This window comes from Drosophila sechellia, unplaced genomic scaffold (genome assembly GCF_004382195.2).
Source record: "Drosophila sechellia strain sech25 unplaced genomic scaffold, ASM438219v1 U_285, whole genome shotgun sequence".
Lineage (NCBI taxonomy): Eukaryota > Metazoa > Arthropoda > Insecta > Diptera > Drosophilidae > Drosophila > Drosophila sechellia.
The window spans coordinates 1-26,133 of record NW_022611229.1 but is presented as its reverse complement, the minus strand read 5'-3'; the positions used below and the strand labels follow the sequence as shown (position 1 = coordinate 26,133).

At 46.6% G+C, this 26,133-nt stretch overlaps 2 non-coding genes and 1 pseudogene across 2 annotated transcripts; all 3 read left to right on the top strand.

The window, feature by feature from the left end:
• Positions 1 to 6,619: 6,619 nt before the first annotated feature.
• LOC116803088 lies at positions 6,620 to 8,614 on the top strand. Its single transcript, XR_004363373.1, has one exon. It is a non-coding gene; the product is annotated as a small subunit ribosomal RNA (ribosomal RNA).
• A 687-nt stretch (positions 8,615 to 9,301) lies between these two features.
• LOC116803087 lies at positions 9,302 to 9,480 on the top strand. The gene has a single exon (XR_004363372.1). It is a non-coding gene; the product is annotated as a 5.8S ribosomal RNA (ribosomal RNA).
• A 394-nt stretch (positions 9,481 to 9,874) lies between these two features.
• Positions 9,875 to 12,623, top strand: LOC116803089 (annotated as a pseudogene).
• The last annotated feature ends 13,510 nt before the right edge of the window (positions 12,624 to 26,133 follow it).

Below are 26,133 nucleotides of genomic sequence, written 5' to 3'. Positions count from 1 at the left end.
TAGTAGTGTAAACGACCGGAATTAGACAAGAGGGTTCAAAAAACTACTATAGGTAGGCAGTTGGTTGCCAGACCTCCTCAATTGTTCAAAACTTATGTTATTCATATGATTTTGGCAATTAATGATTAATTAAATAAATAATATGAAAATGGTTAATTATTATATGTTATGGAGAAAAAATGCAGAGTAATTCCCATATTCTCTTAGTATTATAGAGAAAGCCATTTAAGTGAGAGGTATAGTAGTGTAAACGACCGGAATATAGACAGAGGGGTTCAAAAACTACTATAGGTAGGCAGTGGTTGCCGACCTCTATATTGTTCAAAACTTAGTATTCTATGATTTTGCAATTGTATGAGTAAATTAAATAATATATACATACGAAAATATTAATTTATTATATGTATATGGAAAAAATGCAGAGATATTCCCATATTCTCTTAGTATTTATAGAGAAAAGCCATTTAAGTTGAGGGTATAGTAGTGTAACGACGGAATTACGACGAGGGTTCAAAAACTACTATAGGTAGGCAGTGGTTGCCGACCTCTCATATTGTTCAAAACTTATGTATTCATATGATTTTGGCAATTGTATGAGTAAATTAAATAATATACATATAAAGATTATTATTATATGTATAAGGGAAAATGCTGAAATATTCCCATATTCTCTTAGTATTATAGAGAAAATCCATTATAGTGAGAGGGTATAGTAGTGTAAACGACCGAATTACGACAGAGGGTTCAAAAATACTTATAGGTAGCAGTGGTTGCCGACCTCTCATATTGTTCAAAACTTATTGTATTCATATGATTTTGGCAATTATATGATTAAATTAAATAATTTTTTTTTTTTTTTTTTTCTTTAGCGTGCGTTTATTTATTTAAAATCTGTCCTAGTGGACAATAATTAAATGGTTTTGCGGGGGAACATTAGCTTAAGGGATACTATTGTACATGTATTTGTGGCGGGTTTTATATGTGTTGTCTATTGTTGTGGAAGATCGAGAGGGTGTCTCCTCATGAGACGTCTGCTTGTTTGGCTATTGTCTAACAGGTTGGTGGCGAGGTGGTTAGGGTGGTTTTCGAGCCTTTTCAGGTATCTCTCGCTGAGCCTGGAGATTTCATCAGCGACTTGTGGGATTCCAAGTTCCCTATGTATGGCGACATTCTCGTGGTAGGGATGCGCATTACAGGCAATTCTCAAGCACCTATTCTGGAACCGCTGTATACGCAGGCGATTCGTGTGGCTTGCCGTGCCCCATAGCTGTATCCCGTAGGTCCAGATGGGCTTGAGAATTGCCTTGTACACCAGGATTTTGTGTTCTGCCTTAGCTTGGACCCTCTCCCAATAAGCCAATGCATCTGCCTCAGACGCGCATCGGCCTGTATGCGTTTGCTGACGATGTGGGGACGCCAAGTGAGCCTGCGGTCCAGGGTAAGTCCTAGGTACTTGGGTGCGGGTGCGTTGGGAATGATGACTCCGTTTAGCGTGACCGGTGGGCAGTCTCCTCTCCTTAGTGCAAATGTTGTTTGGGTAGATTTTTCCGCGTTCACTACGATGTTCCACCTGCTGAGCCAGGGATGTAGCGCGTCCATTTGCCTTTGGATTGTTTCGGAGGCTTCTCGTGGGTCGGATGAGGAGGCGAGGAAAGCCGTGTCATCTGCATAAGTCGCTATAGTTAGGTTCCTGGAGGGGATTGTGGGAAGGTCTGCGGTGTAAAGGGTGTACAGTATTGGTCCGAGCACACTGCCTTGCGGAACTCCAGCTCTGATCAGTCTGGGTAGGCTTATTGCACTTCCGCATCTGACTTGGAATGCTCTTCCCTCAGTGTAGGATTTGAGGAGGGTAAAATGGGGCTTGGGAGGTAGGATTTGAGTTTATGGAGGAGTCCAGGATGCCAAACTCTGTCGAATGCCTGCTTCACGTCGAGCATTACAGCGCAGCAGTATTTCTTTTGCTCGAATGCCTCGAGGATCCGTTCGACTAGCCGGTGGCATTGCTCTGGTGTTCCGTGGAGCGCCTGAAGCCAAACTGGTGATCGGGGATCAAACCAGCCTCATCCAGTACTGGCAATACTCTGCGCAAAAATACTCTTTCGAGTATTTTGGAGAGGATTGCAGCAAACTAATCGGACGATAGGAGGCGAGATTGGCTTCAGGCTTACCAGGCTTGAGGAGGACAATAACCTCTGCTCTTTTCCACTCTTCCGGGAAGTACCCTAGCCGGAAGCAGCTGTTGTAAATGCTGGCCAGCATTTGTGTGCAGCGGGATGGGAGCATTTTTAGGGCCGCCGCATCTATACGATCCAGGCCTGGAGATTTGTTGTTCTTCAGTAGAGCAATCTCCTGCGCAACTTCCTCAGGGTCGACTGGTTCCAACGGGGACCGGGAGAGCTTGGGCTATTGAGAAACCGGGCTGTTTCAGCATGTTCTTCGGCAGTGCAGCAGTCGAACGGAGAGAAGGCGTTGTAAAGGTGTTCGGCGAAAGCTTCTGCTCTTTCAGCATCCGAAAGGCACCAGGATCCATCTGCTTTGCGCACTGCGGAAACCTTTTTGGCTGGTCGTTTAATGTGGCGGGTGACGTTCCACAGATTGTGGTCTGGGTCCCCGGGAGAGAGTTCCTCGAGGAATCTGAGGAAGGAGTCCTGGCGTAGGCTGGAGATCTTGTCCTTCAACTCCTTTGTGGCGTGATTGAGCGCTGTTTTGTCTCTTGGATTGCGCGTCAAGAACCAAACTCTCCTGAGACGCCTCTTCTCAGTCACGAGTGCCGCAATTTCCGGGGACCAGAGGTGGAGGTCCCTGCTAGGTGTTCTCGCAGTCTTTGGTGGCGGTGGGCTTGCGAATTCCGCAGCGTTTTGCATCTGCCTGGTGAGATTCCCGATAGCTTCATCAATGTTCCTGGGTGTGTTGAGGATGGGGTTCGGATTGACGGTGGAGAGCATCCAGGACGCGAACTTGGCGGCGTCGGTATATTTTCCAGTGAGCCTTCTGAGCGGGGTTTTCCTGAGGACTGGCGTGTTGATTAGCACGTTTATTGCACAGTGGTCTGACAGGAGATCAGCATTTGTTGTGCAGCTGATCTTCGCATGCCCTATGCCTTTCGACACAGCAAAGTCCAGTAGGTCTGGAGTCTTGAGGGGATTCGTTGGCCAGTGAGTGGGCTCGCCAGTGGAGTGGCAGTCCAGTCGGTGGCGTTGCAGGTACCCAAACAGAGTTTTCCCTTTGGGGTTGTTGGCGCGCGATCCCCACCAAGAATGTTTGGCGTTATAATCTCCAGCTGCTATGAAGCGGGGCCCAAAATGCTCGAAGAACTCACTGAGGTGAGATGCTGTTATGCGGTATCTGGGGGGAAAGTAGACCGCTCCAATGTCTAAATCTCCTTGCGGGCTGACAATCCTGATGACAGGACATTGTGCCCAGTCTTGCTGAAACGCGGGCAGCTCTAGGTATTGAATACCGCTCCTGATGAGGATGGCTGCTCCACCGCGTGCTCTGCCAGAAGGATGGTCTGCATGGATGAGGTCATATCCGCTGATATTAAAGTGGGATCTGGGGGAGAAGTGGGTTTCGGCTACGAGTAGGATATCGATCTGGTGGGTCTTCAGATGGTGCTCGACTATGGCCTTGCTGTTCTGCAGGCCGTTCGCATTCCAGACGACTAGGTGGAGCTTTAGTTGCATGACTTGCTGTTGAGAATGGTGGCCACCAGCTGTGTCATCTGGGTGAACATGCGCTCCATCATCCTTTCCATCATTCCTTCCATGCGAGCGAACATCGCTTCTATCTGACCGGAGTGTGGGGTTTCTGTTTGGGTTTGGACTGGGGTTGTGGGATTCTGCGGTGCTGCGTGCACTCCGTTGAGGGCGTCTCGGTAGCTCCTGCCAGAGGTGACGTTTGGTGATGCCACGGGCGGCGCCTTGTTAGCATTAGCGACGGGCCTTGTTTTCGGAGCAGCGAGTGCTTTGGCCCTTTTGTATGCAGGGCATCCCTTGAAAGACGCAGGATGGTCCGCCTGGCAGTGGAAGCAGCACGCTTTGTCGTCCTCCCTCTTCTCACATGCCCTCGATTCGTGAGGGCCTCCACACTTTACACATCGGTATTCCAGGAAGCAGTAACGCTGTGTATGACCGAATCCTTGGCACCTGAAGCATTGAGGCACGTCGTTGAACTTCTGCGGCGGTTCAATGGTTACTACCGACCTGCAGATCCGCTTGACTTGGTAGACGTCTTTGTTGTTGCTGGAAGGCTCCAGGTTGGCGAAGAATATTCCCAGCGGTTCTTTAGTTCTTCTGCCAATGGGATTGTGCAGATCTCTAACAGCGTGCCCTTGTCTGCGAAGGTCTTCAATGATTTCCTCACGATCGGTGGAGTGGTGGAGTCCTTTGATGACAACCTTGTATGCACGTTCATCTTTCGGCTGGAAAGTCCGATGCCTCTTGTTTTGGGCCACAAGTTGGAGACGCAGAGCTGTATAGGACTCTTTGTCCGGCATCATGACACGTACGTTGTTGCCATTCACGGTCTTGTAGGTAAAATTGTTCTTCGGGCCTACAAGAGTCGTGATCATCTTGACGAGTGCCGAGATGTTGGTCACATCGGGGATAAAAATCGGAGGTGGCTTGATGGTCTTCGGGGTGGGCTTTGGTTTCTCGGGGGTCTTGGGCTTGGAATCGTCTTTAGGTCCGGGTTCGTCATCAGAGCTCTCTTGGTCGTACTCGTCTTCTTCGGTCGAGAGTAAAGCGAAGGCGTTGTTGGCGAGCTTCTTGCGCAGAGCTGCGCTAGTGCTTGGCTTATCTTCCAGCTCCTCTCCCTGTGCTTTCTTTGCCGGTTTTCGCTTTATCTCGCCCGGCTCTGTATGCGAGGTGCTTCCCTCGCTGCTGGAGCTGCTCTTGCGTGTTCTCAGAGCCTTTTTGCGTGGTGTTGTTCCAAGCTTGTGGGTGCGCGGGGGGGCCTGCCAGTCCATCTTCTCCAAAGTTGATAAGGAGTGAGGAGGGGGGGGGGGGGGGAAGCTGGGCACCGTAAGCCGGTGAGCCAGGCAGCACGTGGCTGCTGCTTTGCAATTATACCGCTGCTTCGAGCACTGGGTTTTTTGCGCTGATAACACGCACACTCGGGTGTGCGATGGTGTTAGTGCGAACTACCGTTAGGTACGTTGGCTGGGCCAATCAAAACGCGCGACAAGATCACGCGACGCGAAGTGGCTGGGCACAAGTAACGGGACTTACAACTGTGAACAATTTGCTAACAATTTGCTAACAATTTGCTGTCGATCCGCAGGCACGTCTGCACTCGTCGAGTGTTCGATCGCGACTGAAATTAAATAATATACATATGAAAATGGTTAATTATTATATGTATATGGGAAAAAATGCTGAGATATTCCCATATTCTCTTAGTATTATAGAGAAAAGCCATTTAAGTGAGAGGGTGTAGTAGTGTAAACGACCGGAATTACGACAGAGGGTTCAAAAACTACTATAGGTAGGCAGTGGTTGCCGACCTCTCATATTGTTCAAAACTTATGTATTCATATGAATTTGGCAATTATATGAGTAAATTAAATAATAAACATATAAAAATTAATATTTATTATATGTATAAAAAAAAAAATAATCATATTATATATGAATAATGGAAAAAAAATGAAATGTTCCTATAATCTCTTAATATATAAGAGAATAGACCGTATGTTGGGTGGCAAACGGAATTGAAAATACCCGCTTTGAGGACAGCGGGTTCAAAAACTACTATAGGTAGGCAGTGGTTGCCGACCTCCCGCATTATTCGAAATATTTATTTCGGATTATGTTTATATTGGTTACATAAAATAAAGTATATTATTATCCGTACAAATTTGTTTCTCAGTTCTATAGAACACGGGACTTGGCTCCGCGGATAATAGGAATATACGCTTTTTAGATAATATCGTTGAAACAAAAGTCAAGTTTCTATTATATATAGAATAACAAATCGTTTCCATATATTATCGTTAATTTTTGGAGGCAGGCAAATATTAATTTATTACCTGCCGTATAGTTGGATTATTATATCGTTACGGTATAATACAAATATGGATTCTTATGAAAGAAATATAAAATTATATATTAAATGTGGAAATATTATCATATGCGCTTGGTTTTATGTTATATATTACCAGAGAGATATATGAAAAGAGATAAATTTTAAATTTATCTTCAAAATGCAAATGATTTAACTTAATATTTATATTGGTTAAACAAAAATTGTACATGTGTGGATACAATAATTATGTATGTTGGAAATAAAATGATATTTTATAATGAAATATGTATATATAAAAAGATAAAATTATAGAAACATATATATTACAATAATTATATGAAATTCTTGTTATATTGGTAAAACAAGTATAAATTAAAAATGAAAATATGGATTACGAATGCTATATAAAAATGGCCGTAATCGAATAGATTTTTTACTTATATTTATATATTTAAAATTTTACCCAAAGGCGAAATATTGAATTTTATTCAATATAATAAAAATCATGGAATTATATAAAGTGAAAAATCTATATATCTATTATATTGCTTATTTCGATTCAAAAAATATGAATGGAATATGAAGGAAAAACATTATTCTGGTTGATCCTGCCAGTAGTTATATGCTTGTCTCAAAGATTAAGCCATGCATGTCTAAGTACACACGAATTAAAAGTGAAACCGCAAAAGGCTCATTATATCAGTTATGGTTCCTTAGATCGTTAACAGTTACTTGGATAACTGTGGTAATTCTAGAGCTAATACATGCAATTAAAACATGAACCTTATGGGACATGTGCTTTTATTAGGCTAAAACCAAGCGATCGCAAGATCGTTATATTGGTTGAACTCTAGATAACATGCAGATCGTATGGTCTTGTACCGACGACAGATCTTTCAAATGTCTGCCCTATCAACTTTTGATGGTAGTATCTAGGACTACCATGGTTGCAACGGGTAACGGGGAATCAGGGTTCGATTCCGGAGAGGGAGCCTGAGAAACGGCTACCACATCTAAGGAAGGCAGCAGGCGCGTAAATTACCCACTCCCAGCTCGGGGAGGTAGTGACGAAAAATAACAATACAGGACTCATATCCGAGGCCCTGTAATTGGAATGAGTACACTTTAAATCCTTTAACAAGGACCAATTGGAGGGCAAGTCTGGTGCCAGCAGCCGCGGTAATTCCAGCTCCAATAGCGTATATTAAAGTTGTTGCGGTTAAAACGTTCGTAGTTGAACTTGTGCTTCATACGGGTAGTACAACTTACAATTGTGGTTAGTACTATACCTTTATGTATGTAAGCGTATTACCGGTGGAGTTCTTATATGTGATTAAATACTTGTATTTTTTCATATGTTCCTCCTATTTAAAAACCTGCACTAGTGCTCTTAAACGAGTGTTATTGTGGGCCGGTACTATTACTTTGAACAAATTAGAGTGCTTAAAGCAGGCTTCAAATGCCTGAATATTCTGTGCATGGGATAATGAAATAAGACCTCTGTTCTGCTTTCATTGGTTTTCAGATCAAGAGGTAATGATTAATAGAAGCAGTTTGGGGGCATTAGTATTACGACGCGAGAGGTGAAATTCTTGGACCGTCGTAAGACTAACTTAAGCGAAAGCATTTGCCAAAGATGTTTTCATTAATCAAGAACGAAAGTTAGAGGTTCGAAGGCGATCAGATACCGCCCTAGTTCTAACCATAAACGATGCCAGCTAGCAATTGGGTGTAGCTACTTTTATGGCTCTCTCAGTCGCTTCCCGGGAAACCAAAGCTTTTGGGCTCCGGGGGAAGTATGGTTGCAAAGCTGAAACTTAAAGGAATTGACGGAAGGGCACCACCAGGAGTGGAGCCTGCGGCTTAATTTGACTCAACACGGGAAAACTTACCAGGTCCGAACATAAGTGTGTAAGACAGATTGATAGCTCTTTCTCGAATCTATGGGTGGTGGTGCATGGCCGTTCTTAGTTCGTGGAGTGATTTGTCTGGTTAATTCCGATAACGAACGAGACTCAAATATATTAAATAGATATCTTCAGGATTATGGTGCTGAAGCTTATGTAGCCTTCATTCATGGTGGCAGTAAAATGTTTATTGTGTTTGAATGTGTTTATGTAAGTGGAGCCGTACCTGTTGGTTTGTCCCATTATAAGGACACTAGCTTCTTAAATGGACAAATTGCGTCTAGCAATAATGAGATTGAGCAATAACAGGTCTGTGATGCCCTTAGATGTCCTGGGCTGCACGCGCGCTACAATGAAAGTATCAACGTGTATTTCCTAGACCGAGAGGTCCGGGTAAACCGCTGAACCACTTTCATGCTTGGGATTGTGAACTGAAACTGTTCACATGAACTTGGAATTCCCAGTAAGTGTGAGTCATTAACTCGCATTGATTACGTCCCTGCCCTTTGTACACACCGCCCGTCGCTACTACCGATTGAATTATTTAGTGAGGTCTCCGGACGTGATCACTGTGACGCCTTGCGTGTTACGGTTGTTTCGCAAAAGTTGACCGAACTTGATTATTTAGAGGAAGTAAAAGTCGTAACAAGGTTTCCGTAGGTGAACCTGCGGAAGGATCATTATTGTATAATATCCTTATCGTTAATAAATATTTGTTATAATACAAATAAATACAATTTACCAAAATAAAAATATTACAAAATGATTCCACGGAATCAAAAGTTAAAGTCAAAATAAAATGAAGATGGCTTTTATTTTATATGTGGGGCTTGGCAACCTCATAAAAAGACTTTAACATTATTAATGTTGCTGTGCGTATTTGTGGCAGTACTTACTACAACAACGGCGTTTCCTATAAAAACAAATTCTCGAAAATGGAAATCGAAGAAACTAAACTAAATTCGAAAGTAGAAGTCGAATTAAAATAAAAATAATTTTGAATGTGTGGTAATCAAAATAAGTGTGTGTGTATATGGACCATAATATACACGCGTTGCGAATATGTATTGTTCATCTATGTTATGAGCATACGTTGGCTAATGCAACAACCTAAAATATACAATGTTTGTACCTGTCATCCATCAGGTTAATGTTTTATATAAATTTTGCAGTATGTGTCACCCAAAATAGCAAACCATAACCAGATTATTATGATACATAATGCTTATATGAAACTAAGACATTTCGCAACATTTATTTTAGGTATAAAAATAAATTTATTGAAGGAATTGATATATGCCAGTAAAATGGTGTATTTTTAATTTCTTTCAATAAAAACAATATTGACATTATATAAAATTGAATTATAAAACTCTAAGCGGTGGATCACTCGGCTCATGGGTCGATGAAGAACGCAGCAAACTGTGCGTCATCGTGTGAACTGCAGGACACATGAACATCGACATTTTGAACGCATATCGCAGTCCATGCTGTTATGTACTTTAATTAATTTTATAGTGCTGCTTGGACTACATATGGTTGAGGGTTGTAAGACTATGCTAATTAAGTTGTTTATAAATTTTTTATAAGCATATGGTATATTATTGGATTAAATAATGATTTTATTCATAATATTAAAAAAGAAATGAAAAACATTATCTCACATTTGAATGTGAAAAACGAAGAGAAATATTTTCTTTTTCAATCAAATAATACTGAGAAATGTCTAGCATAAAAAATTGAAATATTTTTCATCTAGAATTGTCTCTTATTAATGATTCGGAAAAAGAAAAATCTTGGTTTTGTTATTATTCTTCGTTGGTTCGTTAAATGGATAAAAATGACTTTGCTTACAAGAACTATTGGAACTATTTATAACGAATTTAATTGATTGTTTTATCATTTATATATAAAGAATTTATGGCAAAATATAGTTATATATACAACCTCAACTCATATGGGACTACCCCCTGAATTTAAGCATATTAATTAGGGGAGGAAAAGAAACTAACAAGGATTTTCTTAGTAGCGGCGAGCGAAAAGAAAACAGTTCAGCACTAAGTCACTTTGTCTATATGGCAAATGTGAGATGCAGTGTATGGAGCGTCAATATTCTAGTATGAGAAATTAATGATTTAAGTCCTTCTTAAATGAGGCCATTTACCCATAGAGGGTGCCAGGCCCGTATAACGTTAATGATTGCTAGATGATGTTTCCAAAGAGTCGTGTTGCTTGATAGTGCAGCACTAAGTGGGTGGTAAACTCCATCTAAAACTAAATATAACCATGAGACCGATAGTAAACAAGTACCGTGAGGGAAAGTTGAAAAGAACTCTGAATAGAGAGTTAAACAGTACGTGAAACTGCTTAGAGGTTAAGCCCGATGAACCTGAATATCCGTTATGGAAAATTCATCATTAAAATTGTAATATTTAAATAATATTATTAAGAATAATGTGCATTTTTTCCATATAAGGACATTGTAATCTATTAGCATATCCCAAATTTATCATAAAATATAACTTATAGTTTATTCCAATTAAATTGCTTGCATTTTAACACAGAATAAATGTTATTAATTTGATAAAGTGCTGATAGATTTATATTATTACAGAGCGTTAATTTTTCGGAATTATATAATGGCATAATTATCATTGATTTTTGTGTTTATTATATGCTCTTGTATGATTAACAATGCGAAAGATTCAGGATACCTTCGGGACCCGTCTTGAAACACGGACCAAGGAGTCTAACATATGTGCAAGTTATTGGGATGTAAACCTAATAGCGTAATTAACTTGACTAATAATGGGATTAGTTTTTTAGCTATTTATAGCTAATTAACACAATCCCGGGGCGTTCTATATAGTTATGTATAATGTATATTTATATTATTTATGCCTCTAACTGGAACGTACCTTGAGCATATATGCTGTGACCCGAAAGATGGTGAACTATACTTGATCAGGTTGAAGTCAGGGGAAACCCTGATGGAAGACCGAAACAGTTCTGACGTGCAAATCGATTGTCAGAATTGAGTATAGGGGCGAAAGACCAATCGAACCATCTAGTAGCTGGTTCCTTCCGAAGTTTCCCTCAGGATAGCTGGTGCATTTTAATATTATATAAAATAATCTTATCTGGTAAAGCGAATGATTAGAGGCCTTAGGGTCGAAACGATCTTAACCTATTCTCAAACTTTAAATGGGTAAGAACCTTAACTTTCTTGATATGAAGTTCAAGGTTATGATATAATGTGCCCAGTGGGCCACTTTTGGTAAGCAGAACTGGCGCTGTGGGATGAACCAAACGTAATGTTACGGTGCCCAAATTAACAACTCATGCAGATACCATGAAAGGCGTTGGTTGCTTAAAACAGCAGGACGGTGATCATGGAAGTCGAAATCCGCTAAGGAGTGTGTAACAACTCACCTGCCGAAGCAACTAGCCCTTAAAATGGATGGCGCTTAAGTTGTATACCTATACATTACCGCTAAAGTAGATGATTTATATTACTTGTGATATAAATTTTGAAACTTTAGTGAGTAGGAAGGTACAATGGTATGCGTAGAAGTGTTTGGCGTAAGCCTGCATGGAGCTGCCATTGGTACAGATCTTGGTGGTAGTAGCAAATAATCGAATGAGACCTTGGAGGACTGAAGTGGAGAAGGGTTTCGTGTGAACAGTGGTTGATCACGAGTTAGTCGGTCCTAAGTTCAAGGCGAAAGCCGAAAATTTTCAAGTAAAACAAAAATGCCTAACTATATAAACAAAGCGAATATAATACACTTGAATAATTTTGAACGAAAGGGAATACGGTTCCAATTCCGTAACCTGTTGAGTATCCGTTTGTTATTAAATATGGGCCTCGTGCTCATCCTGGCAACAGGAACGACCATAAAGAAGCCGTCGAGAGATATCGGAAGAGTTTTCTTTTCTGTTTTATAGCCGTACTACCATGGAAGTCTTTCGCAGAGAGATATGGTAGATGGGCTAGAAGAGCATGACATATACTGTTGTGTCGATATTTTCTCCTCGGACCTTGAAAATTTATGGTGGGGACACGCAAACTTCTCAACAGGCCGTACCAATATCCGCAGCTGGTCTCCAAGGTGAAGAGTCTCTAGTCGATAGAATAATGTAGGTAAGGGAAGTCGGCAAATTAGATCCGTAACTTCGGGATAAGGATTGGCTCTGAAGATTGAGATAGTCGGGCTTGATTGGGAAACAATAACATGGTTTATGTGCTCGTTCTGGGTAAATAGAGTTTCTAGCATTTATGTTAGTTACTTGTTCCCCGGATAGTTTAGTTACGTAGCCAATTGTGGAACTTTCTTGCTAAAATTTTTAAGAATACTATTTGGGTTAAACCAATTAGTTCTTATCAATTATAACGATTATCAATTAACAATCAATTCAGAACTGGCACGGACTTGGGGAATCCGACTGTCTAATTAAAACAAAGCATTGTGATGGCCCTAGCGGGTGTTGACACAATGTGATTTCTGCCCAGTGCTCTGAATGTCAAAGTGAAGAAATTCAAGTAAGCGCGGGTCAACGGCGGGAGTAACTATGACTCTCTTAAGGTAGCCAAATGCCTCGTCATCTAATTAGTGACGCGCATGAATGGATTAACGACGGACGTGTTTTCGTTGCGCTCGTGTACAGATTGCGAAGAACTTGGTTTTCCGTGTTTGGAAAGTAATAAAATCGGTGAATTAGTGCTCCGCGAAAGTCGTGTGCTAATTTTCGTGTGTTATAAACAAGCGGTTTGGAAGTAATTAACAATTAATTGTTGGGAATTTTCCACTTAGCACGTGCTGAAGGCGAACTTACGAGTAAGTTTTTCGAGTAAGCTTTTTGATCAGCTGTCACAAAGCTTATTGGTGGGAGTCACTGCTAAGGTTTGTGTCTAGGGAGAGTTTTAGTGCTACCAGACTCTACCGATAGGTGGAGCTCGAGTTCCAGAGCAACTACCTTTTGTCAGCGAGTAAACGAGCATACGGTTGCTGGCGTCGACGGTAGGTGGAGCCACCATCGTATTTATGCCGATGGAGAGCGACAGCAGCGCGAGTGCCTTGAGCGGAAGTAGTGCCTCGATGAAGTCCAGACGAGGCAGGCGCAGAAGCCATCTGGCATCTAAGAGCTCGGCGCCAACGCAGGCGAAATTGGTTGCCCTGGCATCGAATGGAGTGCCAGAACCCGTTGGGGTACTGGAGGAGCCGTTTTCGTCGCTGGAGGACGCCCGGGCGGCTACGGAGAACGCTGCCATTGATGCTGCCCCCCCCCACGCTGCTGCCACCGCTGCTGATCCTACTGCTGCCCCTGCTGCCGACCACACTGCTGCCTCCGCCGTTTTCACTGCTGCTAAAATTGTTGCCACCACTGCCACTGCCGCCACCGCTGCCGCCCGTGCTGGGCAAGCAGCCATGATGGCAGAGCTGTCGGCCACACAGCGCATGGTGAGAAGCAGCTTCCGCAGACTAGGAGAAGTGGACACGGAAGAGCTCTCATATGCTATCAGCCGCTACGATGAGCTGGTGTTGGCGCTAATGCTCCGGTGCGGAGAGCTGGAGACGCGGCTTGCTATGCCGCCACCGCCGCCGCCGTCGTTGAATCTGTTGAAAAATACGGCCGCCAATGCTCCCCAGATGCAGCAGGTTGCACCCATCGCTGCCCCGCGGACTACCAAGGTCCGCGAGACGTGGTCAGCGGTGGTGAAGTGCGACGACCCTGCGCTATCGGGGAAAGACATAGCGGAAAAGGTGCGAACGATGGTTGCACCCTCTCTCGGAGTCAGAGTACACGAGGTCCGTGAGCTCCGTCGAGGTGGTGGTGCGATCATTCGCACTCCTTCGGTGGGAGAGCTGCAGAAGGTGGTCGCTTCAAAAAGATTCGCCGAGGTTGGCCTAAATGTGGCACGGAATGCGGCCGAGAAGCCGAAGGTCGTCGTATATGACGTCGACACAGCTATCGGCCCTGAGGAGTTTATGAAGGAGCTCCACGAAAACAACTTCGACAGCGAAATGAATCTGGCCCAGTTTAAGAAGTCAGTGCACCTGGTGACCAAGGCGTGGTCGGTAGCTGACGGCGCCACAGTAAATGTGACGCTGGAGGTTGACGACCGGGCGATGGCGAAGCTTGATGTAGGTCGTGTCTACATCAAGTGGTTCTCATTCCGATGCCGGTCACAGGTCCGCACATACGCCTGCCACAGATGTGTGGGTTTCGACCACAAGGTCAGCGAATGCCGGCAGAAGGATAGTGTCTGTCGCCAGTGCGGGCAACAAGGCCACACTGCGGCAAAGTGCCAAAACCCGGTGGACTGCCGGAACTGCCGCCACAGAGGGCAACCCTCGGGGCATTACATGCTCTCGAGCGTTTGCCCGATATACGGGGCGTTGCTGGCGAGGGTGCAAGCTAGACACTAATGTTTAGCTTCATCCAAGCGAACTGTGGCCGAGGCCGAGCTGCGACCATCGAGCTCGGAGTCCGACTCAGGAGATCGGAGTCTATGTTCGCGCTGGTGCAGGAGCCGTATCTCGACGGGGACGGAATGGATGTGCTGCCTGAAGGAATGAGAATTTTCATCGATCGGCGAGGGAAGGCAGCCATCCTAGTGGATCACCAGGAAGCCATCTGTATGCCAGTGGAGACCCTCACCACAGATTATGGCGTATGTCTGGTCGTGAAAGGGAGTTTTGGCTCAATCTTCCTTTGCGCCGCATACTGCCAGTATGATGCACCTCTGGAACCGTACATCCGGTACATGGATGCGGTCCTGCTGCAGGCCAGCAGAACCCCCGCAATCCTGGGCCTCGACGCGAATGCAGTGTCCCCCATGTGGCTTAGCAAACTCTCTCGTCATGCCGAGGGGCAAGCTAACTACAGACGGGGTGAGCTGCTGTCAGAGTGGATGCTGGAGGCAAGAGTCGCCGCCCTAAACCAGTCAACAGAGGTGTACACGTTCGATAATTACAGAGCTACAAGCGATATCGACGTGACAATCGTCAATGAGGCAGCATCTATGTGGGCCACATATGAGTGGAGAGTGGACGAGTGGGAATTGAGTGACCACAACATCATTACTGTTGTGGCCGAACCAACTACCGCGCGCGCAGTTGAGAGCATAGCTCCTGTGCCGTCCTGGAACTTCTCCAATGCACGTTGGCGATTGTTCAAGGAGGAAATGGTGAGTAGAGCAGCCGAACTTCCGGAAAACTTCTCAGAGTCGCCGTTGGACCAGCAAGTTTCGACCCTGCGCAGTATAGTACATAATGTATGTGATATTGCGCTGGGAAGAAAGTCCATCCGATTGCCCAGCAGGAGAGCACGTTGGTGGACTGCCGACCTCTGTGATGCAAGGCGCGAAGTCCGGAGACTTCGTCGCCTACTTCAAAATGGAAGGCGTCATGATGATGATGCCGCAATAGAGCGTGTATTGGTCGACCTGAGGCGGGCCTCAGCCAACTACAAGAAGCTCATTTGGAGGGCGAAAATGGATGAGTGGAAACGCTTCGTGGGAGATCATGCCGACGACCCATGGGGGCGCGTCTATAAGATTTGCCGAGGCCGCAGGAAGTGCACGGAGATTGGGTGCCTCCGCGTGAATGGCGAGATGATCACCGATTGGGGTGACTGTGCACGAGTGCTCCTCCGCAATTTCTTCCCAGTTGCGGAGTCCGAAGCACCGACTGCCATCGCGGAGGAAGTCCCACCGGCCCTCGAAGTATTCGAGGTTGATGCATGTGTTGCCCGGTTGAAGAGCAGGCGCTCTCCCGGCTTGGACGGCATTAATGGCACTATCTGCAAGGCAGTCTGGCGCGCCATACCCGAGCACCTTGCATCGTTGTTTTCCCGATGCATCCGATTAGGATACTTTCCCGCTGAGTGGAAGTGCCCACGAGTTGTCTCGCTGCTCAAAGGGCCAGATAAGGACAAATGTGAGCCCTCCTCATATAGAGGAATATGCTTGCTACCAGTCTTTGGTAAGGTGCTCGAGGCCATCATGGTGAATCGTGTGAGAGAAGTTCTTCCGGAAGGCTGCAGATGGCAATTTGGATTTCGCCAAGGACGATGTGTGGAGGATGCTTGGAGGCACGTGAAGAGCAGTGTTTGTGCCAGCCCGGCGCAATACGTGCTCGGCACATTCGTGGACTTCAAAGGAGCATTCGACAACGTCGAATGGAGTGCTGCACTCCGCCGACTAGCCGACTTGGGATGCCGGGAGATGGGCTTGTGGCAGAGTTTTTTCTCCGGCCGAAGAGCAGTGATCCGAAGCAGTTCCGGTACTGTGGATGTACCGGTAACTAGAGGCTGCCCGCAGGGGTCAATCAGTGGCCCATTTATCTGGGACATACTGATGGATGTACTGCTTCAGCGTCTCCAGCCGTATTGCCAGCTGAGTGCATACGCGGATGACTTGCTGCTTCTCGTCGAGGGAAATTCCCGAGCTGAGCTAGAGGAAAAAGGTGCAGAGCTGATGTCCATCGTAGAAGCGTGGGGAGCGGAAGTTGGCGTTACCGTCTCGACCAGCAAGACGGTAATAATGCTGCTGAAAGGTGCCTTGAGACGTGCGCCTACGGTGAGGTTTGCTGGAGCGAACCTTCCGTATGTGCGTAGCTGTCGGTACCTTGGCATCACGGTCAGTGAAGGAATGAAATTCCTCACGCACATAGCTTCGCTTCGCCAGCGGATGACCGGAGTCGTTGGAGCATTGGCGCGTGTGCTTCGAGCCGACTGGGGCTTCAGTCCTCGAGCCAGGCGGACCATATATGACGGACTCATGGCACCTTGTGTGCTGTTTGGTGCCCCGGTATGGTATGACACCGCCGAACAGGTAGCCGCCCGGAGACGACTAGCCTCCTGCCAGAGGCTAATCCTGCTTGGATGCCTTTCGGTATGCCGAACAGTGTCCACAGTGGCACTGCAGGTACTTGGCGGAGCTCCCCCGCTTGACTTGGCTGCTAAGTTTTTAGCGGTCAAGTACAAGCTGAAGCGTGGATACCCGCTGGAGGAGAACGACTGGCTATACGGCGAGGACACTACGTGTCTAAGCTGGAAGCAGAGGAAGACTCGCCTAGAGGAGTGCTTGCTGCAGAATTGGCAAAACAGATGGGATGACGACAGCGAACCAGGACGGGTGACGCACAAGTTCATCCCATACGTCACTCTCGCCTATCGAGATCCAAGCTTTGGATTCTCGATGAGGACGTCTTTCCTGCTGACAGGTCACGGGTCGTTTAACGCATTTTTGCAAGGGAGAGCCCTCAGCGATACCACTGCTTGCGCTTGTGGTGATCCATATGAGGACTGGATGCACATATTGTGCGCTTGTCCTCTATATGCAGATTTGCGAAACCTCGATGGACTTGGAGTGCAGCGCCTTGGCGAAAACTGGACCTTCAATAGAATCCTGGAAGATCAGCAGAGGATTCAACGGCTGGCAGCGTTTGCGGACGAGGTGTTCCGTAGGAGGAGGGGTATTTAGCCCAAAACTTCGCCGTGTGGTTAGCGGGCGAGAATACTTCCACAGCCCGCTATTGCTTGTCGTAAGAGGCGACTAATATAGCGACTGGTTCCTCTAACCATGCTTGTCGGAGCAAAAGGAGGAGGCCCACCGAGCCTCTCTTTCGGTACCACGGGTTGTGCTGCTCCAAGACAGCACATTGAGGTAGGCCCCCTGGTGGGAGTATCGTGGTGGCTGTGGTTGATACCCATATCGCGGGTAGAGCCTTCGTGTTCGACGTTTGAGTTACGGTGCTAGTTGCGCAAAACTCGGGTGCTGTGACCCAGAGATCAGTAGAGATTTTAGGTAGATCTCGCTCCTCAGCAAGGGGGAGTGCTTGCCCGGCAAGCAAGTACTCGAATTGCTACCGGGGTGGTCGCTATGTACATAGCTATAGCTTCCAGTCCGGGACGTTTGTCTGGCGTATCCAGACTCATGCACCATGTTGATACATGCACCACTTGTGGGTGTTCAGGGTGTCGTGGTTGTAATCCCTTCAGTGTGGAACACGCCACGTAAAACAAGTTCGGAGAGGTCCGAAAGTCACTGTCCCTATCTACTGTCAGTGACGCGCATGAATGGATTAACGACGGACGTGTTTTCGTTGCGCTCGTGTACAGATTGCGAAGAACTTGGTTTTCCGTGTTTGGAAAGTAATAAAATCGGTGAATTAGTGCTCCGCGAAAGTCGTGTGCTAATTTTCGTGTGTTATAAACAAGCGGTTTGGAAGTAATTAACAATTAATTGTTGGGAATTTTCCACTTAGCACGTGCTGAAGGCGAACTTACGAGTAAGTTTTTCGAGTAAGCTTTTTGATCAGCTGTCACAAAGCTTATTGGTGGGAGTCACTGCTAAGGTTTGTGTCTAGGGAGAGTTTTAGTGCTACCAGACTCTACCGATAGGTGGAGCTCGAGTTCCAGAGCAACTACCTTTTGTCAGCGAGTAAACGAGCATACGGTTGCTGGCGTCGACGGTAGGTGGAGCCACCATCGTATTTATGCCGATGGAGAGCGACAGCAGCGCGAGTGCCTTGAGCGGAAGTAGTGCCTCGATGAAGTCCAGACGAGGCAGGCGCAGAAGCCATCTGGCATCTAAGAGCTCGGCGCCAACGCAGGCGAAATTGGTTGCCCTGGCATCGAATGGAGTGCCAGAACCCGTTGGGGTACTGGAGGAGCCGTTTTCGTCGCTGGAGGACGCCCGGGCGGCTACGGAGAACGCTGCCATTGATGCTGCCCCCCCCCACGCTGCTGCCACCGCTGCTGATCCTACTGCTGCCCCTGCTGCCGACCACACTGCTGCCTCCGCCGTTTTCACTGCTGCTAAAATTGTTGCCACCACTGCCACTGCCGCCACCGCTGCCGCCCGTGCTGGGCAAGCAGCCATGATGGCAGAGCTGTCGGCCACACAGCGCATGGTGAGAAGCAGCTTCCGCAGACTAGGAGAAGTGGACACGGAAGAGCTCTCATATGCTATCAGCCGCTACGATGAGCTGGTGTTGGCGCTAATGCTCCGGTGCGGAGAGCTGGAGACGCGGCTTGCTATGCCGCCACCGCCGCCGCCGTCGTTGAATCTGTTGAAAAAATACGGCCGCCAATGCTCCCCAGATGCAGCAGGTTGCACCCATCGCTGCCCCGCGGACTACCAAGGTCCGCGAGACGTGGTCAGCGGTGGTGAAGTGCGACGACCCTGCGCTATCGGGGAAAGACATAGCGGAAAAGGTGCGAACGATGGTGCACCCTCTCTCGGAGTCAGAGTACACGAGGTCCGTGAGCTCCGTCGAGTGGTGGTGCGATCATTCGCACTCCTTCGGTGGGAGAGCTGCAGAAGGTGGTCGCTTCAAAAGATTCGCCGAGGTTGGCCTAAATGTGGCACGGAATGCGGCCGAGAAGCCGAAGGTCGTCGTATATGACGTCGACACAGCTATCGCCCTGAGAGTTTATGAAGGAAGCTCCACGAAAACAACTTCGACAGCGAAATGAATCTGGCCCAGTTTAAGAAGTCAGTGCACCTGGTGACCAAGGCGTGTCGGTAGCTGACGGCGCCACAGTAAATGTGACGCTGGAGGTTGACGACCGGGCGATGGCGAAGCTTGATGTAGGTCGTGTCTACATCAAGTGGTTCTCATTCCGATGCCGGTCACAGGTCCGCACATACGCCTGCCACAGATGTGTGGGTTTCGACCACAAGTCAGCGAATGCCGGCAGAAGGATAGTGTCTGTCGCCAGTGCGGGCAACAAGGCCACACTGCGGCAAAGTGCCAAAACCCGGTGGACTGCCGGAACTGCCGCCACAGAGGGCAACCCTCGGGGCATTACATGCTCTCGAGCGTTTGCCCGATATACGGGCGTTGCTGGCGAGGGTGCAAGCTAGACACTAATGTTTAGCTTCATCCAAGCGAACTGTGGCCGAGGCCGAGCTGCGACCATCGAGCTCGGAGTCCGACTCAGGAGATCGGAGTCTATGTTCGCGCTGGTGCAGGAGCCGTATCTCGGCGGGGACGGAATGGATGTGCTGCCTGAAGGAATGAGAATTTTCATCGATCGGCGAGGGAAGGCAGCCATCCTAGTGGATCACCAGGAAGCCATCTGTATGCCAGTGGAGACCCTCACCACAGATTATGGCGTATGTCTGGTCGTGAAAGGGAGTTTTGGCTCAATCTTCCTTTGCGCCGCATACTGCCAGTATGATGCACCTCTGGAACCGTACATCCGGTACATGGATGCGGTCCTGCTGGCAGGCCAGCAGAAACCCCCGCAATCCTGGGCCTCGACGCGAATGCAGTGTCCCCCATGTGGCTTAGCAAACTCTCTCGTCATGCCGAGGGGCAAGCTAACTACAGACGGGGTGAGCTGCTGTCAGAGTGGATGCTGGAGGCAAGAGTCGCCGCCCCTAAACCAGTCAACAGAGGTTACACGTTCGATAATTACAGAGCTACAAGCGATATCGACGTGACAATCGTCAATGAGGCAGCATCTATGTGGGCCACATATGAGTGGAGAGTGGACGAGTGGGAATTGAGTGACCACAACATCATTACTGTTGTGGCCGAACCAACTACGCGCGCGCAGTTGAGAGCATAGCTCCTGTGCCGTCCTGGAACTTCTCCAATGCACGTTGGCGATTGTTCAAGGAGGAAATGGTGAGTAGAGCAGCCGAACTTCCGGAAAACTTCTCAGAGTCGCCGTTGGACCAGCAAGTTTCGACCCTGCGCAGTATAGTACATAATGTATGTGATATTGCGCTGGGAAGAAAGTCCATCCGATTGCCCAACAGGAGAGCACGTTGTGGACTGCCGACCTCTGTGATCAAGGCGCGAAGTCCGGAGACTTCGTCGCCTACTTCAAAATGGAAGCGTCATGATGATGATGCCGCAATAGAGCGTGTATTGGTCGACCTGAGGCGGGCCTCAGCCAACTACAAGAAGCTCATTTGGAGGGCGAAAATGGGATGAGTGGAAACGCTTCGTGGGAGATCATGCCGACGACCCATGGGGGCGCGTCTATAAGATTTGCCGAGGCCGCAGGAAGTGCACGGAGATGGGTGCCTCCGCGTGAATGGCGAGATGATCACCGATTGGGTGACTGTGCACGAGTGCTCCTCCGCAATTTCTTCCCAGTTGCGGAGTCCGAAGCACCGACTGCCATCGCGGAGGAAGTCCCACCGGCCCTCGAAGTATTCGAGGTTGATGCATGTGTTGCCCGGTTGAAGAGCAGGCGCTCTCCCGGCTTGGACGGCATTAATGGCACTATCTGCAAGGCAGTCTGGCGCGCCATACCCGAGCACCTTGCATCGTTGTTTTCCCGATGCATCCGATTAGGATACTTTCCCGCTGAGTGGAAGTGCCCACGAGTTGTCTCGCTGCTCAAAGGGCCAGATAAGGACAAATGTGAGCCTCCTCATATAGAGGAATATGCTTGCTACCAGTCTTTGGTAAGGTGCTCGAGGCCATCATGGTGAATCGTGTGAGAGAAGTTCTTCCGGAAGGCCTGCAGATGGCAATTTGGATTTCGCCAAGGACGATGTGTGGAGGATGCTTGGAGGCACGTGAAGACAGTGTTTGTGCCAGCCCGGCGCAATACGTGCTCGCACATTTCGTGGACTTCAAAGGAGCATTCGACAACGTCGAATGGAGTGCTGCACTCCGCCGACTAGCCGACTTGGGATGCCGGGAGATGGCTTGTGGCAGAGCTTTTTCTCCGGCCGAAGAGCAGTGATCCGAAGCATTCCGGTACGTGGATGTACCGGTAACTAGAGGCTGCCGCAGGGGTCAATCAGTGGCCCATTTATCTGGGACATACTGATGGATGTACTGCTTCAGCGTCTCCAGCCGTATTGCCAGCTGAGTGCATACGCCGATGACTTGCTGCTTCTCGTCGAGGGAAATTCCCGAGCTGAGCTAGAGGAAAAAGGTGCAGAGCTGATGTCCATCGTAGAAGCGTGGGGAGCGGAAGTTGGCGTTACCGTCTCGACCAGCAAGACGGTAATAATGCTGCTGAAAGGTGCCTTGAGACGTGCGCCTACGGTGAGGTTTGCTGGAGCGAACCTTCCGTATGTGCGTAGCTGTCGGTACCTTGGCATCACGGTCAGTGAAGGAATGAAATTCCTCACGCACATAGCTTCGCTTCGCCAGCGGATGACCGGAGTCGTTGGAGCATTGGCGCGTGTGCTTCGAGCCGACTGGGGCTTCAGTCCTCGAGCCAGGCGGACCATATATGACGACTCATGGCACCTTGGTGTGCTGTTGGTGCCCCGGTATGGTATGACAACCGCCGAACAGGTAGCCGCCCGGAGACGACTAGCCTCCTGCCAGAGGCTAATCCTGCTTGGATGCCTTTCCGGTATGCCGAACAGTGTCCACAGTGGCACTGCAGGTACTTGGCGGAGCTCCCCGCTTGACTTGGCTGCTAAGTTTTTAGCGGTCAAGTACAAGCTGAAGCGTGGATACCCGCTGGAGGAGAACGACTGCTATACGGCGAGGACACTACGTGTCTAAGCTGGAAGCAGAGGAAGACTCGCCTAGAGGAGTGCTTGCTGCAGAATTGGCAAAACAGATGGGATGACGACAGCGAACCAGGACGGGTGACGCACAAGTTCATCCCATACGTCACTCTCGCCTATCGAGATCCAAGCTTTGGATTCTCGATGAGGACGTCTTTCCTGCTGACAGGTCACGGGTCGTTTAACGCATTTTTGCAAGGGAGAGCCCTCAGCGATACCACTGCTTGCGCTTGTGGTGATCCATATGAGGACTGGATGCACATATTGTGCGCTTGTCCTCTATATGCAGATTTGCGAAACCTCGATGGACTTGGAGTGCAGCGCCTTGGCGAAAACTGGACCTTCAATAGAATCCTGGAAGATCAGCAGAGGATTCAACGGCTGGCAGCGTTTGCGGACGAGTGTTCCGTAGGAGGAGGGTATTTAGCCCAAAACTTCGCCGTGTGGTTAGCGGGCGAGAATACTTCCACAGCCCGCTATTGCTTGTCGTAAGAGGCGACTAATATAGCGACTGGTTCCTCTAACCATGCTTGTCGGAGCAAAAGGAGGAGGCCCACCGAGCCTCTCTTTCGGTACCACGGGTTGTGCTGCTCCAAGACAGCACATTGAGGTAGGCCCCCTGGTGGGAGTATCGTGGTGGCTGTGGTTGATACCCATATCGCGGGTAGAGCCTTCGTGTTCGACGTTTGAGTTACGGTGCTAGTTGCGCAAAACTCGGGTGCTGTGACCCAGAGATCAGTAGAGATTTTAGGTAGATCTCGCTCCTCAGCAAGGGGAGTGCTTGCCCGGCAAGCAAGTACTCGAATTGCTACCGGGTGGTCGCTATGTACATAGCTATAGCTTCCAGTCCGGGACGTTTGTCTGGCGTATCCAGACTCATGCACCATGTTGATACATGCACCACTTGTGGGTGTTCAGGGTGTCGTGGTTGTAATCCCTTCAGTGTGGAACACGCCACGTAAAACAAGTTCGGAGAGGTCCGAAGTAGTCACTGTCCCTATCTACTATCTAGCGAAACCACAGCCAAGGGAACGGGCTTGGAATAATTAGCGGGGAAAGAAGACCCTTTTGAGCTTGACTCTAATCTGGCAGTGTAAGGAGACATAAGAGGTGTAGAATAAGTGGGAGATATTAGACCTCGGTTTGGTATCGTCAATGAAATACCACTACTCTTATTGTTTCCTTACTTACTTGATTAAATGGAACGTGTATCATTTCCTAGCCATTATACGGATATATTTATTATATCTTATGGTATTGGGTTTTGATGCAAGCTTCTTGATCAAAGTATCACGAGTTTGTTATATAATCGCAAACAATTCTTTAATAAAACGATGCATTTATGTATTTTTGATTTGAAATTTGGTATAACTCCAATTACTCAGGTATGATCCAATTCAAGGACATTGCCAGGTAGGAGTTTGACTGGGGCGGTACATCTCTCAAATAATAACGGAGGTGTCCCAAGGCCAGCTCAGTGCGGACAGAAACCACACATAGAGCAAAAGGGCAAATGCTGACTTGATCTCGGTGTTCAGTACACACAGGGACAGCAAAAGCTCGGCCTATCGATCCTTTTGGTTTAAAGAGTTTTTAACAAGAGGTGTCAGAAAAGTTACCATAGGGATAACTGGTTGTGGCGGCAAGCGTTCATAGCGACGTCGCTTTTTGATCCTTCGATGTCGGCTCTTCCTATCATTGTAAGCAAAATTCACCAAGCGTTGGATTGTTCACCATGCAAGGAACGTGAGCTGGGTTTAGACCGTCGTGAGACAGTAGTTTACGCCTCTAATGACAAAACGTTGTTTGCGACAGCATTCCTGCGTAGTTTTTTGATCCTTCGATGTCGGCTCTTCCTATCATTGTGAAGCAAAATTCACCAAGCGTTGGATTGTTCACCCATGCAAGGGAACGTGAGCTGGGTTTAGACCGTCGTGAGACAGGTTAGTTTTACCCTACTAATGACAAAACGTTGTTGCGACAGCATTCCTGCGTAGTACGAGAGGAACCGCAGGTACGGACCAATGGCACAATACTTGTTCGAGCGAACAGTGGTATGACGCTACGTCCGTTGGATTATGCCTGAACGCCTCTAAGGTCGTATCCGTGCTGGACTGCAATGATAAATAAGGGGCAATTTGCATTGTATGGCTTCTAAACCATTTAAAGTTTATAATTTATTTTATAAACGACAATGGATGTGATGCCAATGTAATTTGTAACATAGTAAATTAGGAGGATCTTCGATCACCTGATGCCGCGCTAGTTACATATAAAAGCATTATTTAATACAATGACAAAGCCTAGAATCAATTGTAAACGACTTTTGTAACAGGCAAGGTGTTGTAAGTGGTTGAGCAGCTGCCATACTGCGATCCACTGAAGCTTATCCTTTGCTTGATGATTCGATAAATAAATGATTTTTCCATGTAGCCAAACACCTCGTCATCAATTTAGTGACGCATATGATATTGTCCCTATCATATAATTAATAAAAGACTTTAATGATTTGTCAAGTTGCCAAACACCTCGTCATCAATTTAGTGACGCATATGATATTGTCCCTATCATATAATTAATATAAAGACTTTAATGAATTGTGTCAAGTTGCCAAACACCTCGTCATCAATTTAGTGACGCATATGATATTGTCCCTATCATATAATTTATATAAAGACTTTAAAGAATTGTATTCAAGTTGCCAAACACCTCGTCATCAATTTAGTGACGCATATGATATTGTCCCTATCATATAATTAATATACAGACTTTAATGAATTGTGTCAAGTTGCCAAACACCTCGTCATCAATTTAGTGACGCATATGATATTGTCCTATCATATAATTATATAAAGACTTTAAAGAATTGAGTCAAGTTGCCAAACACCTCGTCATCAATTTAGTGACGCATATGATATTGTCCCTATCATATAATTAATATAAAGACTTTAATGATTGTGTCAAGTTGCCAAACACCTCGTCATCAATTTAGTGACGCATATGATATTGTCCCTATCATATAATTAATATAAAGACTTTAAATGAATTGTGTCAAGTTGCCAAACACCTCGTCATCAATTTAGTGACGCATATGATATTGTCCTTATCATATAATTATATTGATATAAAGACTTTAAAGAATTGTATCAAGTTGCCAAACACCTCGTCATCAATTTAGTGACGCATATGATATTGTCCCTATCATATAATTAATATAAAGACTTTAAGATTGTATCAAGTTGCCAAACACCTCGTCATCAATTTAGTGACGCATATGATATTGTCCTATCATATAATTTAATATAAGACTTTAAGATTGGATCAAGTTGCCAAACACCTCGTCATCAATTTAGTGACGCATATGATATTGTCCCATCATATAATTAATAAAGATTTAATGAATTGTGTCAAGTTGCCAAACACCTCGTCATCAATTTAGTGACGCATATGATATTGTCCCTATCATATAATTTTTGATATAAGACTTTAAAGAATTGTATCAAGTTGCCAAACACCTCGTCATCAATTTAGTGACGCATATGATATGTCCCTATCATATAATTAAGTATAAGACTTTAATGTTGTGTCAAGTTGCCAAACACCTCGTCATCAATTTAGTGACGCATATGATATTGTCTTATTATATAATTTTATGATATAAAGACTTTAAAATTGATCAAGTTGCCAAACACCTCG